General features: G+C 46.1%; 1 long non-coding RNA gene across 1 annotated transcript in view; it reads left to right on the top strand.

Annotated features, from left to right (window-relative positions):
• The window catches only part of LOC138658102 (uncharacterized), a 40,973-nt gene extending 23,982 nt beyond the window's left edge, over window positions 1–16,991 (top strand). Inside the window, exons 2-4 of the long non-coding RNA XR_011317344.1 lie at window positions 9,964–10,036; window positions 14,426–14,500; window positions 16,336–16,991. This is a non-coding gene — a long non-coding RNA (uncharacterized lncRNA). The remainder of the gene's footprint in view (window positions 1–9,963; window positions 10,037–14,425; window positions 14,501–16,335) is intronic.
• Window positions 16,992–17,410: the final 419 nt, after the last annotated feature.

Raw genomic sequence — 17,410 nt, 5'->3', positions numbered from 1 at the left:
CATAGTATATAGCACAGGCTACGTAGTATTTGTCTGCTATATACTACATGGCTCCTATATACTACGTGGCCTGTGCTATATACTATGTGGCTGCTATATACATACATAAATACATATTCTAGAATATCCGATGCGTTCGAATCGGGCCACCATCTAGTTATATATAATGTACAGGGATCAGTGGCCGGATAATATCAGGACGGATCAGTCAGCGCTGGTTATTATACAATGCTCGTAGATATTAGGGGGATTGGTTTATGGAGGGTCCGCAGCGGCTGTTCTGAATTCTGGACATGTCTATAGAATTGAACAGCAAATAGGACTGTTACCATGGAAACCGGAGAAGAAAAGCCGTGCTCTGCGAGGAATATTAAACCTTCCACTCTGATAGAAAAGCCAGTAGATATGGAAGTAATATAGGATGTTTGTGGATCAGGACCGCAGGCGGTGCAGCCGTGCATGTTTGCAAATCTCAGCTCCTGTTACGTTTCATTGCTATATTCAGCAGATTTCTCGTCATGGCATTAATGAGAAGGGTTTACACTGACAGACTACATAAAGGCTCTGAACCAGTCTAGGTGAGCAGAGCCCAGAAAAACAGCCATGTTCACCTCTCCCTCCTGCCACTTTGCTGTAAAACAATCACAAATTTTAACTTGTGCTTTTTTCATGTAAATATTACCAGCTGGATTCATGATCCCCCAATGTGTATTTTATGGGGGCACTCAGACACCTGCACTGCACATATCACGGGGCTGATCGGCCGCAGAGGATTTCACCCATGAGCTGTAAAGGCATGTACAGGTTTACACCAAATGACAATTCAACAATGTGAAACAACATTGTCAAAAAGGGAAGGGACACATCTAGCGTCCCTCCAGAGTGGGATAGAGCAGGGATTTGGTCTAAAATGGGGGAAAACTTGGGATAGACCTGAGATCAGCGTAGGATGGGATAGACCTGAGATCAGCGTAGGATGGGATAGACCTGAGATCAGTGTAGGATGGGATAGACCTGAGATCAGTGTAGGATGGGATAGACCTGAGATCAGTGTAGGATGGGATAGACCTGAGATCAGTGTAGGATGGGATAGACCTGAGATCAGTGTAGGATGGGATAGACCTGAGATCAGTGTAGGATGGGATAGACCTGAGATCAGTGTAGGATGGGATAGACCTGAGATCAGTGTAGGATGGGATAGACCTGAGATCAGTGTAGGATGGGATAGACCTGAGATCAGTGTAGGATGGGATAGACCTGAGATCAGCGTAGGATGGGATAGATCTGAGATCAGCGTAGGATGGGATAGACCTGAGATCAGCGTAGGATGGGATAGATCTGAGATCAGTGTCGTATGGGATAGACCTGAGATCAGTGTAGGATGGGATAGACCTGAGATCAGTGTAGGATGGGATAGACCTGAGATCAGTGTAGGATGGGATAAACCTGAGATCAGCGTAGGATGGGATAGACCTGAGATCAGCGTAGGATGGGATAGACCTGAGATCAGCGTAGGATGGGATAGACCTGAGATCAGCGTAGGATGGGATAGACCTGAGATCAGCGTAGGATGGGATAGACCTGAGATCAGTGTAGTAAGGGATAGACCTGAGATCAGTGTAGTATGGGATAGACCTGAGATCAGTGTAGGATGGGATAGACCTGAGATCAGTGTAGGATGGGATAGACCTGAGATCAGTGTAGGATGGGATAGACCTGAGATCAGTGTAGGATGGGATAGACCTGAGATCAGTGTAGAATGGGATAGACCTGAGATCAGTGTAGGATGGGATAGACCTGAGATCAGTGTAGGATGGGATAGACCTGAGATCAGTGTAGGATGGGATAGACCTGAGATCAGCGTAGAATGGGATAGACCTGAGATCAGCGTAGGATGGGATAGACCTGAGATCAGCGTAGGATGGGATAAACCTGAGATCAGCGTAGGATGGGATAGACCTGAGATCAGCGTAGGATGGGATAGACCTGAGATCAGCGTAGGATGGGATAGACCTGAGATCAGTGTAGGATGGGATAGACCTGAGATCAGCGTAGGATGGGATAGATCTGAGATCAGCGTAGGATGGGATAGACCTGAGATCAGCGTAGAATGGGATAGACCTGAGATCAGCGTAGGATGGGATAGACCTGAGATCAGTGTAGTATGGGATAGACCTGAGATCAGTGTAGGATGGGATAGACCTGAGATCAGTGTAGTATGGGATAGACCTGAGATCAGTGTAGGATGGGATAGACCTGAGATCAGTGTAGTATGGGATAGACCTGAGATCAGTGTAGGATGGGATAGACCTGAGATCAGTGTAGGATGGGATAGATCTGAGATCAGTGTGGGATGGCATAGAGCTTGCCTTCGTGGATGAGGTATATCTGGTTGTCAGTTTAGGATGGGGTATAGCTGGTATTAGGGGCAGTCGAGGGATTTTTATTTGTGACACTGAGGATATTGGTGAAATCATGAAATGGATATCACTGAAAAAAAAAATGTGTTAAATAGGCAGCCATAAATCAGCTTCTAAAATAAAAAATAGGGAGAACGCTTCCGAATACGTATTTTGGTGCTACGTAGATGGTGTTGCTATCGTCTTATAATATGGCCCCTGCTGCTTTCTCTAATGCTCGAAAAAGGGAGAGTCTCAACTTCAGTATCCTAAGTACCCAGAGAGGAAGATCGGACCAGCGGTTACCTAGGAAACCACACTAGAGACTGGCTGTTACCATGGAAACCAGCTGAAAGTAGAAGACGTCTAGATAAAGTAAAATGAATCATGGCCGCTGCAGTTGGCGACTTCCCCAAGGTGCAGTGCCATCCATAGAGCAGGGCCCCAACCATCAGTGCAGATTGGGAGCTCAAGAAACCATGTACACAGCATCACACCTAAGCAATAGCCAGAAATGGCAGCAAGCTTGTCACCATGAATCAGCAGGAGAGATCGCAGCATCCGGCTCTGGATGGATGCCAAGACTGCAAAAAGACAATGCTTCCTATAGCATGAAATCTTGCAAGGAGATTTTCCCTGAGTAAATATTTGGCTAAATGCACAAACATAGTAGTGTGTATGTAGCCTAAAAGGGGATTACCAGGATTGTGTGTGTACAGGGGCAGCAGCTGACACTATTCACACTAAAGCCCATGATGGAGGAAGCTGCCATGTCTCCAATCTTCCCGTGAAGACATTGGGCACATACATATCACAAATTCACATAGTCCCGAAGACGCAGAGGGAGGCACTGAGGCTTGGCCTGTCTGAGGCTTGGCCTGTCCTCCACTCTCCTTCCCCTCTACTGTGGAAAGGATTCTGTCTCTATCTCCTTCCTGTCTAGCCACATACTGCTGGCAACCAGCCGGAGAGGGAGTGCTGGAGAATGAGGCCGGGGAGCGTGCTGGAGAGCAGAGGCGGCTGGCCTCAGACATTGCTGCTAGGATTATTGATTTATTTTACTCACTTGGGCTATGTGCACACGTTGCGGATTGGCCGCTGCGGATCCTCAGCAGTTTTCCATACGGTGTACAGTACCATGTAAAAGTATGGAAAACAAAATCCGCAGTGCACATGCTGCGGAGAATACTGCGCGGAAACGCAGCGGTGTTTATTCCGCAGCATGTCAATTCTTTGTGCGGATTCCGCAGCGGTTTACACCTGCTGCTCAATAGGAATCCGTAGGTGTAAAACCGCAGGTGGAATCCGCACAGAAAACAGTGCGGTAAAATCCGCACACCAATCCGCAACGTGTGCACATAGACATATAGCACCGTTAATTCCACAGCACTATACGGACATCATCATCACTCTCCCCATCTGGGGCTCACAACCAGGAGGAAAACCATGCAAATGCAGGGAGAACATACAAACTGCTGATGTCGTCCTTGGTTGGATTTAAACCCAGCAATGCAAAACAACAGTGCTAACCACTAAGCCACCGCCGTGCAAGCTATATACAATACAGTACTAGCCACGGTCATCCTATATGTAATACCGTGCTAACCACTGTCATCCTATATATAGTACAGTGCTAACCAGTCTCATCCTATATATAATACAGTGCTAACCACTGTCATCCTATATATAGTACAGTGCTAACCAGTCTCATCCTATATATAATACAGTGCTAACCACTGTCTCATCCTATATATAGTACAGTGCTAACCACTGTCTCATCCTATATATAGTACAGTGCTAACCAGTCTCATCCTATATATAATAATAATAATAATAATAATAATTTTTATTTATATAGCGCCAACATATTCCGCAGCGCTTTACAAATTATAGAGGGGACTTGTACAGACAATAAACATTACAGCATAACAGGAATACAGTTCAAAACAGATACCAAGAGGAGTGAGGGCCCTGCTCGTAAGCTTACAAACTATGAGGAAAAGGGGAGACACGAGAGGTGGATGGTAACAATTGCTATAGTTATTCGGACCAGCCATAGTGTAAGGCTTGGGTGTTCATGTAAAGCTGCATGAACCAGTTAATTAATTTTTTTTTTTTTTTTAATATAGGCCACACAGGGATCGTTAGGTTAATGCATTGAGGCGGTAGGCCAGTCTGAACAAATGAGTTTTTAGGGCACGCTTAAAACTGTGGGGATTGGGGATTAATCGTATTATCCTAGGTAGTGCATTCCAAAGAATCGGCGCAGCACGTGTAAACCACTGTAAACCACTGCTAACCACTGTCTCATCCTATATATAGTACAGTGCTAACCAGTCTCATCCTATATATAGTACAGTGCTAACCACTGTCTCATCCTATATATAGTACAGTGCTAACCACTGAGCCACTGTCATCCTATATATAGTACAGTGCTAACCAGTCTCATCCTATATATAGTACAGTGCTAACCACTGTCTCATCCTATATATAGTACAGTGCTAACCAGTCTCATCCTATATATAGTACAGTGCTAACCACTGTCTCATCCTATATATAGTACAGTGCTAACCACTGTCTCATCCTATATATAGTACAGTGCTAACCACTGAGCCACTGTCATCCTATATATAGTACAGTGCTAATCACTGCCTCGTCCTATATATAGTACAGTGCTAACCAGTCTCATCCTATATATAGTACAGTGCTAACCACTGAGCCACTGTCATCCTATATATAGTGCAGTGCTAACCACTGTCTCATCCTATATATAGTACAGTGCTAACCACTGTCTCATCCTATATATAGTACAGTGCTAACCAGTCTCATCCTATATATAGTACAGTGCTAACCACTGTCTCATCCTATATATAGTACAGTGCTAACCACTGAGCCACTGTCATCCTATATATAGTACAGTGCTAATCACTGCCTCATCCTATATATAGTACAGTGCTAACCAGTCTCATCCTATATATAGTACAGTGCTAACCACTGAGCCACTGTCATCCTATATATAGTACAGTGCTAACCAGTCTCATCCTATATATAGTACAGTGCTAACCACTGTCTCATCCTATATATAGTACAGTGCTAACCAGTCTCATCCTATATATAGTACAGTGCTAACCACTGTCTCATCCTATATATAGTACAGTGCTAACCACTGTCTCATCCTATATATAGTACAGTGCTAACCACTGAGCCACTGTCATCCTATATATAGTACAGTGCTAATCACTGCCTCATCCTATATATAGTACAGTGCTAACCAGTCTCATCCTATATATAGTACAGTGCTAACCACTGAGCCACTGTCATCCTATATATAGTACAGTGCTAACCAGTCTCCTCCTATATATAGTACAGTGCTAACCACTGTCTCATCCTATATATAGTACAGTGCTAACCACTGTCTCATCCTATATATAGTACAGTGCTAACCACTGTCTCATCCTATATATAGTACAGTGCTAACCACTGAGCCACTGTCATCCTATATATAGTACAGTGCTAATCACTGCCTCATCCTATATATAGTACAGTGCTAACCACTGAGCCACTGTCATCCTATATATAGTACAGTGCTAACCACTGTCTCATCCTATATATAGTACAGTGCTAACCACTGTCTCATCCTATATATAGTACAGTGCTAACCAGTTTCATCCTATATATAATACAGTGCTAACCACTGTCTCATCCTATATATAGTACAGTGCTAACCACTGTCTCATCCTATATATAGTACAGTGCTAACCACTGTCTCATCCTATATATAGTACAGTGCTAACCAGTCTCATCCTATATATAGTACAGTGCTAACCACTGTCTCATCCTATATATAGTACAGTGCTAACCACTGAGCCACTGTCATCCTATATATAGTACAGTGCTAACCACTGTCTCATCCTATATATAGTACAGTGCTAACCACTGTCTCATCCTATATATAGTACAGTGCTAACCACTGAGCCACTGTCATCCTATATATAGTACAGTGCTAATCACTGCCTCATCCTATATATAGTACAGTGCTAACCACTGAGCCACTGTCATCCTATATATAGTACAGTGCTAACCACTGTCTCATCCTATATATAGTACAGTGCTAACCACTGTCTCATCCTATATATAGTACAGTGCTAACCACTGTCTCATCCTATATATAGTACAGTGGTAACCACTGTCTCATCCTATATATAGTACAGTGCTAACCACTGAGCCACTGTCATCCTATATATAGTACAGTGCTAATCACTGCCTCATCCTATATATAGTACAGTGCTAACCACTGAGCCACTGTCATCCTATATATAGTACAGTGCTAATCACTGCCTCATCCTATATATAGTACAGTGCTAACCACTGAGCCACTGTCATCCTATATATAGTGCAAAAAAAGGGGAGAAGCCAGCGCAGCCTAAGGTTAAGACGCAATACATAAAGTGCAAATGCACCTATTAATTTCTAACTGTATTATCAAAATGAGACATTTAGCAAACAATTGATCAATTCTTTGAGCCACCCCGCCTCTTCATGGCAATCTCATATTGGGGCAGTCCTACACTACGTTTTTTATATTCGCTGTGCCATAAAGGCCTCCTAAATGAACTAAATGCAAGACCACATTAAAAACATGCTGTACCTGGAGCATATACTGAGTCACCCCCATGGCGCCAGAGTAGGCAAGCGAGGATAAAGGTTGACCAGGTCCAAACAGACATTTCGGATCCAACCTCCACACTGCCCATCCAGAGCCACAGATGAAGAGTGAAACAGGCTGAGGCACAGGTGCATAATTAAACAAAGCCTGAGGCAGGGCAGGGCTGCTGTATGTATATAGTACAGTGCTAACCACTGAGCCACTGTCATCCTATATATAGTACAGTGCTAACCACTGTCTCATCCTATATATAGTACAGTGCTAACCACTGTCTCATCCTATATATAGTACAGTGCTAACCACTGAGCCACTGTCATCCTATATATAGTACAGTGCTAACCAGTCTCATCCTATATATAATACAGTGCTAACCACTGTCTCATCCTATATATAGTACAGTGCTAACCAGTCTCATCCTATATATAGTACAGTGCTAACCACTGAGCCACTGTCATCCTATATATAGTGCAGTGCTAACCACTGTCTCATCCTATATATAGTACAGTGCTAACCAGTTTCATCCTATATATAATACAGTGCTAACCACTGTCTCATCCTATATATAGTACAGTGCTAACCACTGTCTCATCCTATATATAGTACAGTGCTAACCACTGTCTCATCCTATATATAGTACAGTGCTAACCACTGAGCCACTGTCATCCTATATATAGTACAGTGCTAATCACTGTCTCATCCTATATATAGTACAGTGCTAACCACTGAGCCACTGTCATCCTATATATAGTACAGTGCTAATCACTGCCTCATCCTATATATTTTTTTTTAATTCATTATATCTTTCTTTATCCTTCAGCCTTTTTTGGTCACGGTTTTTTATTATGGTGATTATGGTCACCAGTAGAGTTCTTTGTCTCCTATTTATTTGTCTTAATATACCTGTGAGTGTTTGAATTATATTATACTAGCTATTGAACCCGTTCTACGCCCGGGTGGCGAGCATTTATATTGGTATATGGTCTCCATCATGTGCTGCTGCCATCCTGCGCCCGTTCTGTCATGTGCTGCTGCCATCCTGTGCCCGTTCTGTCATGTGCTGCTGCCATCCTGCGCCCGTTCTGTCATGCGCTGCTGCCATCCTGCGCCCGTTCTGTCATGTGCTGCTCCCATCCTGCGCCCCCGTTGTCATGCGCTGCTGCCATCCTGCGCCCGTTCTGTCATGTGCTGCTCCCATCCTGCTGCCATCCTGCGCCCGTTATGTCATGCGCTGCTGCCATCCTGTGCCCGTTCTGTCATATGCTGCTGCCATCCTGCGCCCGTTCTGTCATGTGCTGCTCCCATCCTGCTGCCATCCTGCGCCCGTTATGTCATGCGCTGCTGCCATCCTGCGCCCGTTCTGTCATGTGCTGCTGCCATCCTGCGCCCGTTCTGTCATGTGCTGCTGCCATCCTGCGCCCGTTCTGTCATGTGCTGCTGCCATCCTGCGCCCGTTCTGTCATGCGCTGCTGCCATCCTGCGCCCGTTTTGTCATGTGCTGCTGCCATCCTGCGCCCGTTCTGTCATGTGCTGCTCCCATCCTGCGCCCCCTTTCTGTCATGCGCAGCTGCCATCCTGCGCCCGTTCTGTCATGTGCTGCTCCCATCCTGCTGCCATCCTGCGCCCGTTATGTCATGCGCTGCTGCCATCCTGCGCCCGTTCTGTCATGTGCTGCTGCCATCCTGCGCCCGTAATGTCATGTGCTGCTGCCATCCTGCGCCCGTTCTGTCATGTGCTGCTGCCATCCTGCGCCCGTTCTGTCATGTGCTGCTGCCATCCTGCGCCCGTTCTGTCATGTGCTGCTGCCATCCTGCGCCAGTTCTGTCATGTGCTGCTCCCATCCTGCGCCACTATTGTATTATATGCCCCCGTATGCTGCTGCCATATAAAAAAAAAAAAATACCATACTCACCTATCGTCCGGCTCCACTGCAGGTGTCTTCAAGAAAATGGCGCAGGAAAGCGCGGACTGCGCAGGCGCCGATTCCGGCAGCAGGAATCGGCGCCTGCGCAGTACGCGCTTTCCGGCGCCATTTTATTGAAGACACTGCCGGAAAGCGCGTACTGCGCAGGCGCCGATTCCGGCACCAGGAGGAGAAAGATATTGGCGGCGGAAATGCCGTAAGTAACAAATGGCTGTGGCATGAAGTGCCACAGCCTCATGGCACAGCAATTTGTTACTTACGCCAGTTCCGGCGCCATTGTCTTGCTTCTCCTGGAGCCGGAATCGGCGCCTGCGCAGTACGCGCTTTCCGGCGCCATTTTATTGAAGACACTGCAGTGTGTCTTCAATAAAATGGCGCCGGAAAGGGCGTACTGCGCAGGCGCCGATTCCGGCACCAGGAGTAGAAAGACAATGGCGCCGGAACTGGCGTAAGTAAAAACTTTCTGTGCCGGGCGCACATACGGCGCCCCCGTGCTCACGACCCCCTGCTCTCGGCGGCATCTCCCCGTACTCCCGACCCCCTGCTCTCGGCGGCATCTCCCCGTACTCCCGACCCCCTGCTCTCGGCGGCATCTCCCCGTGCTCTCGACCCCCTGCTCTCGGCGGCATCTATAATATAACGCTGGGAGCGTCGCGCCTGCGCAGTCTATTAAGGCTTCGGACAGAGTGACGCTCCCAGCGTTATATTATAGATATATATAGCTTGTGTCAGCATGTGTGCGTGCGTGCGTGCGTGCGTGTATACATATACGTGTATGGGGGTGTATACATGGCTTTATTTTTATACATATCCCCCTTCTTTTCACTTGTTTACCATGCCCTCCATTCACTGTTTTTCATGCATATTTTCCATATCATAGGGCGAATGCTTCTGAATATATGTATGTTTAGTGGTATACAGGCGTGCATATACCAATATATTCACTAATTTTCTTCCTTTTATTCCACTCTCTTCAGCTCAGTTCCGGCACACTTTTGAGCACTTCATCCACCTTTACTTTCCTTTTGGGTATCTCACGGTCACCGTCAGGTATGTGCACTTGCTCCACGCCGGATTTTAACTATGTATCCTTAACTTGGTCGCGTCACTTCCTGCCTTCCATCTTCCTTACAGCGGTGTACGCTTCTCCTGGCCGGCGTGACTCAGTTGCCGTGGATACGCTTCCTGCTCACGTCGCACATCTGGCCCCTCCCACTGACGCGTCAGTGCGGGGCGCGGATGTGTGACGTCGGACGCCAACCCCACCGCTTCCGGTCACTGTGGTGCCCGGGTAAGCGCTGCCATAGCCGCTGAGACTCTTCATGCCCTGATATAAAAGCAGGCCCATTTCCAACCCCACACTAGCACCCCCCGAGGAAGCAATCTTTGCGAAACGCGCGTTGGGGCCTCCCTTTCCACGCACGGCATCAGGTTGGTTCTCTATACTAAGTTTTTCTTAGCTGGTTTATGTGCAGTCTTTGTATCTCATGTACTACACGGGACTTCCCGGTATATTTTAAGCTATGTACTATCCCTATTGGTTTACATTGAGTTTGATAACCCTCATATAGTGGCTGCACTATGCACTTTACTGCAAACTAGTTACTTACAAGAACCTTTCCTGATCCAGATATAGCCTTGGAGCTTCTTGATATTTGTGGCTATATTCTAAATTTATGTACAGGTGGTCTGTTAATACTAATTCTAGTATGTAATCACATGTTTACTCGTATATGAAGCAATTATTGTCTTTTTACATGCCATATATTTATAACGTAACCATCCTATTTTTGTATGTTCAGCTTTGTTGACTGGCTCCAAAAACAACCTGGTGTTATACCATCTATATATATATGTACCGTCTGACTATATCTGGTCATTTTGTGCGTGCGTGGCACTAGTGTTGCCTCTCTTTTTCTATTGTGTCTTTTTAATCTTAATTGTTATTGTTGTACCAATATTTTTAGGATATCTTCAATAAAATTTGTTTATTTTTAGCTCAAGTGTCCATCTTCATTTTGGGTTTCTTATATATAGTACAGTGCTAACCACTGAGCCACTGTCATCCTATATATAATACAGTGCTAACCACGGTCTCATCCTATATATAGTACAGAGCTAACCATGAGCCACCGTGTCATCCTACAGTGCCTACAAGTAGTATTCAACCCCCTGCAGATTTAGCAGGTTTATATAAGATGCAAATAAGTTAGAGCCTTCAAACTTCAAACAAGAGCAGGATTTATTAACAGATGCATAAATCTTACAAACCAAAAAGTTTTGTTGCTCAGTTAAATTTTTATAAATTTTAAACATAAAAGTGTGGGTCAATTATTATTCAACCCCTAGGTTTAATATTTTGTGGAATAACCTTTGTTTGCAATTACAGCTAATAATCGTCTTTTCTAAGACCTGATCAGGCCGGCACAGGTCTCTGGAGTTATCTTGGCCCACTCCTCCATGCAGATCTTCTCCAAGTTATCTAGGTTCTTTGGGTGTCTCATGTGGACTTTAATCTTGAGCTCCTTCCACAAGTTTTCAATTGGGTTAAGGTCAGGAGACTGACTAGGCCACTGCAACACCTTGATTTTTTGCCTCTTGAACCAGACCTTGGTTTTCTTGGCTGTGTGCTTTGGGTCGTTGTCTTGTTGGAAGATGAAATGACGACCCATCTTAAGATCCTTGATGGAGGAGCGGAGGTTCTTGGCCAAAATCTCCAGGTAGGCCGTGCTATCCATCTTCCCATGGATGCGGACCAGATGGCCAGGCCCCTTGGCTGAGAAACAGCCCCACAGCATGATGCTGCCATCACCATGCTTGACTGTAGGGATGGTATTCTTGGGGTCGTATGCAGTGCCATCCAGTCTCCAAACGTCATGTGTGTGGTTGGCACCAAAGATCTCGATCTTGGTCTCATCAGACCAGAGAACCTTGAACCAGTCAGTCTCAGAGTCCTCCAAGTGATCATGAGCAAACTGTAGACGAGCCTTGACATGACGCTTTGAAAGTAAAGGTACCTTACGGGCTCGTCTGGAACGGAGACCATTGCGGTGGAGTACGTTACTTATGGTATTGACTGAAACCAATGTCCCCACTGCCATGAGATCTTCCCGGAGCTCCTTCCTTGTTGTCCTTGGGTTAGCCTTGACTCTTCGGACAAGCCTGGCCTCGGCACGGGAGGAAACTTTCAAAGGCTGTCCAGGCCGTGGAAGGCTAACAGTAGTTCCATAAGCCTTCCACTTCCGGATGATGCTCCCAACAGTGGAGACAGGTAGGCCCAACTCCTTGGAAAGGGTTATGTACCCCTTTGCAGCCTTGTGACCCTCCACGATCTTGTCTCTGATGGCCTTGGAATGCTCCTTTGTCTTTCCCATGTTGACCATGTATGAGTGCTGTTCACAAGTTTGGGGAGGGTCTTAAATAGTCAGAAAAGGTTGGAAAAAGAGATAATTAATCCAAACATGTGAAGCTCATTGTTCTTTGTGCCTGAACTACTTCTAAATACTTTAGGGGAACCAAACAGAATTCTGGTGGGTTGAGGGGTTGAATAATAAATGACCCTCTGAAAAGACTTTTCACAATTTAAAAAAAAAATAAACAAAGAAATAACATTCTTTTTTGCTGCAGTGCATTTCACACTTCCAGGCTGATCTACAGTCCAAATGTCACAATGCCAAGTTAATTCCAAATGTGTAAACCTGCTAAATCTGCAGGGGGTTGAATACTACTTGTAGGCAACCCCCTTTGCTATCCACTGAGCTACCGTGCCATCCTATATATAGTAGCGCTAACCACTGAGTTGCTGTGTCATCCTATATATAGTACAGTGCTAACCACTGAGCCACCGTGCTGCCCTATATATAGCACAGTGCTAACCACTGAGCCACCGTGCTTACCGGATATTCCAGACTACAAGACAGAAGAACATGTATAAAAGATTTCATACAAAATACAATATGCTGGACGATGTACATGTCACTAAAGTGTGGTGCTCTAGGTTGGAAGATGGCGGCTGCAGCGTCAGGGCCACTATCTAGGGCCCAGGGGACGGTGTGAATTGTGTGGATGAGTGAATCTGCAGATAATGGTCAGGATTTCACTAATCACTGCTTTAATTGTCCTACGGATTGAGAGGGCTGCAGCAGTTTGGAGGCCGCTGACTGGCTGCAGTGGTCACATGACATCCCTTCCACTAGAAGCTGGTGCCAGTAATCCATCAGGCTAGGCCACTCCAGAGCAGAGGAGAAGCACCCAGCTGGGAGGTGCACACAGTGTAACTAACTCTTTTAGGCCGGTTTCACACTTCAGTGTCTCCGACTGAGGTGACAGTTTCCTCAGTACCGGAGACACTGACACACGTAGACACATAAAAATCACTGCATCTGTTCAGATGTCAGTGATTTTTTGCGGACCGTGTCTCCGTGTTCCAAACACGGAGACATGTCAGTGTTCGTGGGAGCACACGTATTACACGGACCCATTAAAGTCAATGGGTCCGTGTAAAACACGTACCGCACACAGACGTTGTCCGTGTGCAGTCCGTGTGCCATGCAGGGGACAGCGCTACATTAAGCGCTGTCTCCCCCACTGGTGCTGAATCCGCGATTCATATCTTCCCTGCAGCAGCGTTTGCTGCAGAGAGGATATGAATAATAGTGTTTAAAATAAAGATCTATGTGCCCCCCGCCGTCCCACCCCCTGTGTGCCCCCCGACCCCCTGTGCGCCCCCCCGCTGTTCTGAAAATACTCACCCGCCTCCCTCGTTGGCTGTCGCTGCTTCCTGTTCTGGCCGCATCTTATCCTGTATGCGGTCACGTGGGGCCGCTCATTTACAGTAATGAATATGCGGCTCCACCTCCCATAGGGGTGGAGCCGCATATTCATGACTGTAATCAGCGGCCCCACGTGACCGGCCTTAGGCTGGTTTCACATTTACGGCCGTGTGCGCAGCGTTTATGCCGCATGCGTCGTGTTTTCATATCTTTAACATTAGGGATGCAGGTACATGCGATTGGTTACGTTTTGCCACGTTTGACGACGCATGCGTCGTTTCGTTGTCTGCGGCTTGGCGCGGTAAACGCTACATGTTGTAATTTCAGAGGCGTGAATTTCCCGTCTAGAAACGTATGCGGTTGTTTGTGGAAGGAATGCGGCAAAACAATGCATTTCAGTCTATGAGAACACAAGCACACACGTTTGTGAAGGCATGCGTTTTTTGCACAGTAAACCTGTCTAGCCACTGATTAGCCACCTCCCATACACAGACACATAAAAGGAGGGAGTGGGCATTGGCAGTCCACAACTCTGCAGACTGGGAAGACCCTGGGAGGAATCTCCACTTTGGACAATGCGAGTATAAAAGCCAATGTCTGTCTTTTCTTTTTTCTCTCTTTATATGTCCTAATAATTTGTCTCTTTTTTTCCTGCTGCATTCATCAGAATGTCGCCATCTTCTTCTTCCGAGGAGCGTCTTGGGCCTGAACATGGTGGACACGAAAGTGAAGTGAGTACTTGGTAAGTATTCTCTGTCACATCTGAAGATTTCAGCTGGCCAAGGGTCTATATAAAGATATCCCACTGTAGTCCCATTGGCGGTGTCTGTTTATCTAGATTTTTCTCCTGTAAAATTTTCCACCATGCGCACAAAAAATGCAAACGCATGCAAAAGCGTGTAAACGTTGCATTTTTTTGACCGTATGCGTAAGCTGATGCGTCTAAAAACCACTGCGTTTGCATGCGGTTTATCGTGCGTTTCAGGTTGTGGAAGATTGGCTGCGGAATCGACCGCAAATGTGAATCTAGCCTTAGGCTGGTTTCAGACTTGCGTTCCTGTGCGCTGCGGAGGGCAGCGTACTTCCCTCTTGCTTCCTCCGTGAAGCTCCGCCTACTGCTGGCTGCATCCAGCGCATGTGGACACATCCGCATCCAACGCATGTCCCTGCGTACCCAATGTTAAAGATAGGTACGCAGGAAAACGCAAGACGCGGCCAGCAGTAGGCAGAGCTTCACGGAGGAAACAAGGAGGAAATACGCTGCCATCCGCAGCGCACAGGAACGCAAGTCTAAAAGCAGCCTAACATGAGGAATATGACAAGGATCAGGCTTGGACTGGCCACAGGTGAACAGGAGAATCCTCCAGTAGACCCCTATGAAGAAGTGCTAATGAATGGCGCAGAAAAAAAGTATCTTTCTATCATTCATGAACCTTGCTAATCAAATTAATACTACATAGAAGCAAAAGTAAATGTGATTACTAGGGTCCAGTTATTTGTGCATGTAGCTGACAGTGGTCCCCAAGAATCACTGTTACTGATGGGCCCATGCCTAGCCAGACTGACAAGAATCCATAAACCTGGGTGTAAAAGATTTCACATAATAATAATAATAATCTTTATTTTTATATAGCGCTAACATATTCCACAGCGCTTTACACACATTATCATCATCATCATTATCACATCTGAAGGATCCGTACAATGGACCGGGATAACAAGGCTTCCTTAAGGCTGCTTTTACACATCGGTTTTTTGCCGTCAGGCTCAATCTGGCGAATTTTGAAAAAAAATGGATCCAGCAAAAGTTGCCGCCGGATCCATTTTTTCCTCAGACTTGTATTAGCGACGGATGGCCTCACGTTTCATCCGTTTTTAGCCGCATCCATCGAAAATTGTTTTTCCGGCAGCCAGAGAAAACGGACATAACAACGTTTTTTGTGTCCATCGAAAAAAAAGTACAGCGACGGATCCATCGTTTGTTAGAGTGGAACCCCATGGCGCCGGATCCGCCAAATGAAGGAATCCGCCAAATGATGGAATCCGCCGATGGATTCCGTTTTTTAACTAAGCATGTGTGCTAAGTATGCGTTTTTCATTCTGGTCTCTCTCTCCCCCCGATCAGCTAGTTGGATGCGGCGAAAAAACTGATCCATCGCATCAATTTTTCACAATTTGCAACGGATCTGGTTTCTTCAAAACTCGCCGGATTAAGCCTGACGGCAAAAAACTGATGTGTGAAAGTAGCCTTAGTCCGAAAATGGAGACAATACCTCAAGAAAAGACATGTCTGGGGCAGCTGAGGAGAGTGGGCCTGGCGGAGCTCCACTCTCACCCTGAGGGTCTGGCTGAGACTACAGCCAACATACCACTGGAAGGTGTGGGAGCGCAGTATGAGTGGTGGGCTCCTCACACTGTGGAGCTGCTGTTGAGGGTTTGTAGGGAATGTCACAAGACGAACAATGTGTACAGAACGTCAGGTTCTAGATGGTTCCAGGTCTTCCCTTCCTCCAGGCCCCTTGGCACTTGTCTTTGGGGCTGCTGTTTGGATTGTTTGTACCCTCCTTGTGTTTACAGGCTCTTGGCTGGCAATGAGCCCAGTGTTCATGGCTGCTGGTTGGTGCAGGCATGTCAGGAATACTAGGAGGGATTATCCAGAACTGGAAGGCTTCTCCTGCTGTGACAGCCATGGCTTAACCCCTTGATGTCCTGGGCGGGATGCTGGTTACCGCACAGAAGATCAGAAAGACTCAAATCTGCAGCCACAGATTTGTGAAATGAATGATGCGAAGCCGTCATAATATTCACGCCCAATGCTCGGCGGATCCACCCCTCAGTGCAAGTCCGGGCAAAGGATCCACTCCTGGTGGGGCTCCATGTAAGAACAGAAGGCACATTTTCCCTCTGCTCTTCGGGGCCTTTTATCACATCCAATTTCTTATATCGCTCCTAAAATGCATGGTGGGTTCCAAACTTCGGAATGTATAACCACAAGGAAGGGTAAGGGTACCAGGGAGAAAAGTATAGCAATCACCAAAGCTAAAGACTGTAAAATGTAAGTTCGCAAGGACAGGGTCCTCTCCCCTCTGTACCAGTCTGTCATTGTAAATTTGTTTACTGTATATGATATCTATAACTCTGTATATAACCCCTTCTCATGTACAGCACCATGGAATTAATAGTGCTATATAAATAAATAATAACCGCAGTCATTATACAGGGGTGACACAAAAGGACAATTCATCCTTGCTTCAACACTTGTCCTTCAGTGCTTCACTGGGTGTCACTGATCATGCATGGCCCACATAGATGTCCCACGCAGATGTCCCACGCAGGTGGCCCATGTAGATGGCCCACGCAGATGGCTCACATAGATAGCCCATAAGAGATCCAACCAGAGCCAGCATATGGATACAAGCAAGATAAACACCAGACAGGAATTGTATATTAAAAAACGCCTTTATTGAATACAGTGGCAATTAGATGTACATTTTACATACTCATAAAAAATCCGCATGAGGAAAGACAAAAATAGTAATATATAAAAGAATTTATAAAAATGTAGAAAAACCTGAAGTAAAAGGCTGACCCCAACAGTATATATAAGCCACAAGGGGTGTAGCTCCCACAAAATGTATGTAGCCCAACTAAA

The sequence above is a fragment of the Ranitomeya imitator genome, chromosome 1 (genome assembly GCF_032444005.1).
Source record: "Ranitomeya imitator isolate aRanImi1 chromosome 1, aRanImi1.pri, whole genome shotgun sequence".
Taxonomy (NCBI): Eukaryota; Metazoa; Chordata; class Amphibia; order Anura; family Dendrobatidae; genus Ranitomeya; species Ranitomeya imitator.
The sequence above is the reverse complement of the archived record's forward strand: the minus strand, read 5'-3'. Positions and strand labels throughout refer to the sequence as shown.